Source organism: Vulpes lagopus, chromosome 15, assembly GCF_018345385.1.
Source record: "Vulpes lagopus strain Blue_001 chromosome 15, ASM1834538v1, whole genome shotgun sequence".
In the NCBI taxonomy this organism is placed as follows: Eukaryota; Metazoa; Chordata; class Mammalia; order Carnivora; family Canidae; genus Vulpes; species Vulpes lagopus.
In genome coordinates, this window is record NC_054838.1 from 41,190,429 (window position 1) to 41,193,826 (window position 3,398).

Below are 3,398 nucleotides of genomic sequence, written 5' to 3' on the forward strand. Positions count from 1 at the left end.
TTTGGTTTTTGGGTTTTTTTCTTTGTTTTTTCCCTTTTTTTCTCTTTTTTCTTCCTTTTTCCAGTACAATTTGTTTTTAGCCACTCTGCACTGAGCAAAATGATTAGAAAGAGAAACTCACCAAAAAGAAAGAATCAGAAACAGTTCTCTCTCCCACAGAGTTACAGAATTTGGATTACAATTCGATGTCAGAAAGCCAATTCATTAGCACAATTATAAAGCTACTGGTGGCTCTGGAAAAAAAGCATAAGGGATTCAAGAGACTTCATGACTGCAGAATTTAGATCTAATCAGGCCGAAATTAAAAATCAATTAAATAAGATGTAATCCAAACTGGAGGTCCTAACAATGAAGGTTGGTGAGGTAGAAGAAAAAGTGAGTAATATAGAAGACAAGTTGATGGAAAGGAAGGAAGCTGAGGAAAAAAGAGAAAAACAATTAAAAGACCATGAGGAAAGGTTAAGGCTGTCAAATAAATGACAGCCTCAGAAGGAAAAATCTATGTTTAATGGGGGTTCCAGAGGGCGCTGAAAGGGACAGAGGACCAGAAAGTGTATTTGAACAAATCATAGCCGAGAACTTCCCTAACTTGGGGAGGGAAACAGGCATTCAGATCCAGGAGATAGAGAGATTCCCCCCTAAAATCAATAAAAACCGTTCAACACCTGGACATTTAATAGTGACACTTGCAAATTCCTAAGATAAAGAGAAAATCCTTAAAGCAGCAAGAGACAAGAGATCCCCAGCTTATATGGGGAGAAATATTAGATTAACAGCAGACCTCTCCAAAGAGACCTGGCAGGCCAGAAAGGACTGGCAGGATATATTCAGCGTCCTAAATGAGAAGAACATGCAGCCAAGAATACTTTATCCAACAAGGCTCTCATTCAGAATAGAAGGAGAGATAAAGAGCTTCCAACATAGGAAGACACTGAAAGAATATGTGACCACCAAACCAGCTCTGCAAGAAATATTAAGGGGGACTCTGTAAAAGAAAGAGGAAGTCCAAAGAAATAATCCACAAAGACAGGGACTGGGCACGTATTATGATGGCACTAAATTCATATCTTACAATAGTAACTCTGAATGTGAATGGGCTTAATGATCCCATCAAAAGGCGCACGGTTACAGACTGGATAAAAAAGCAAGACCCATCTATTTGCTGTCTAAAAGAGACTCATTTTTTTACCTAAGGACACCTACAGCCTGAAAATAAAAGGTTGGAGAACAATTTACCATTCAAATGGTCCTCAAAAAAAAGCAGGGTAGCCATCCTCATATCAGATAAATTACAGTTTATCCCAAAGACTGTAGTAAGTGATGAAGAGGGACGCTATATCATACTTAAAGGGTCTATCCAACAAGAGGGCCTAACATTCATGAATATTTATGCCCCTAATGTGGGAGCTGCCAAGTATATCAATTAATAACTACAGTTAAGACATACTTAGATAACAATACACTTATACTAGGAGATTTCAACATGGCACTTTCTGCAAAAGACAGATCTTCTAAGCACATCTCCAAAGAAACAAGAGCTTTAAATGATACACTGGACCAGATGGATTTCACAGATATTTACAGAACTTTACATCCAAATGCAACTGAATACACATTCTTCTCAAGTGCATATGGAACTTTCTCCAGAATAGACCACATACTGAGTCACAAATCAGGTCTCAACCCATAGCAGAAGATTGGGATTGTCCCCTGCATGTTTTCAGACCATAATGCTTTGAACCTAGAACTCAATCACAAGAATAAATTTGGAAGAAATTCAAACACATGGAGGTTAAAGACCATACTGCTAAAAGATGAAAGGATCAACCAGGAAATTAAAGACGAATTATAAAGATTCATGGAAACTAATGAGAATGAAGATGCAACCATTCAAAATCTTTGGGATACATCAAAAGCAGTCCTGAGAGGGAAATAGATTGCAATACAAGCATCCCTTAAAAAACTGGAAAAAAAACTCAAATACCCAAGCTAACCTTGCACCTACAGGAACTGGAGAAAAAACAGCAAATAAAACCTACACCCAGCAGAAGAAGAGAGTCAATAAAGATTTGAGCAGAACTCAATGAAATAGAGACCAGAAGAACTATAGAACAGATCAACAAAACCAGGAGTTAGTTCTTTGAAAGAATTCATAAGATAGATAAACCATTAGCCAGCCTTATTAAAAACTAAAGAGAAAAGACTCAAATTAATAAAATCATGAATGAAAAAGGAGATCACCACCAATACCAAGGAAATACAAATGATTTTAAAAACATATTATGTGCAACTATATGCCAATAAATTAGGCAATCTAGAAGAAATGGACACATTTTCTGGAAAGCCACAAACTACCAAAACTGGAACAGGAAGAAATAGAAAACCTGAACAGGATGATAACCAGGGAGGAAATTGAAGAAGTCATCAAAAACCTCCCAAGATACAAATATCCAGGGCCAGATGGCTTCCCAGAGGAATTCTATCAAACGTTTAAAGAAGAAACAGTACCTATTCTATGAAAGCTATTCCAAAAGTTAGAAAGGAATGGTATACTTCCAAACTCCTTCTATGAGGTCAGCATCACCTTAATTCCAAAACCAGACAAAGATCCCACCAAAAGAGAATTATAGACCAATATACCTGATGAACACAGATGTGAAAATTCTCAACAAGATACTAGCCAGTATGATCCAACAGTACATTAAGAAGATTATTCACCATGACCATATCCCTGAGATGCAAGGCTGGTTCAACATTCGTAAAGCAATCAATGTGATAGATCATATCAACAAATGAAAAAACAAGAACCATAATGATCTTCTCAATAGATCCAGAGAAAGCATTTGACAAAATACAGCATCCATTCTTGATAAAAATTCTTTAGAATGTAGGGATAGAGGGCACATGCCTCAGCACCTTAAAAGCCATCTACAAAAAGCCCACAACAAACATCATTCTCAATGGGGAAACACTGGGAGCCTTTCCCCTAAGATCAGGAACACGACAGGGATGTCCACTCTCACCACTGCTCTTCAACATAGTACTATAAGTCCTAGCCTCAGCAATCAGACAACAAAAGGAAATAAAAGGCATTCAAATTGGCAAAGAAGAAGTCAAACTCTCCCTCTTCGCAGATGACATGATACTCTACATAGTAAACCCAAAAGACTCCACCCCAAGATTGCTAGAACTCATATAGCAATTAGGCAGTGTGGCAGGATACAAAATCAATGCCCAGAAATCAGTGGCATTTCTATACACCAACAATGAGACTTAAGAAAGAGAAATTAAGGAATCAATCCCATTTACCATTGCACCCAAAACCATAAGATACCTAGGAATAAACCTAACCAAAGAGGTAAAAGATCTATATCCTAAAAATGACAGAACACTTCTGA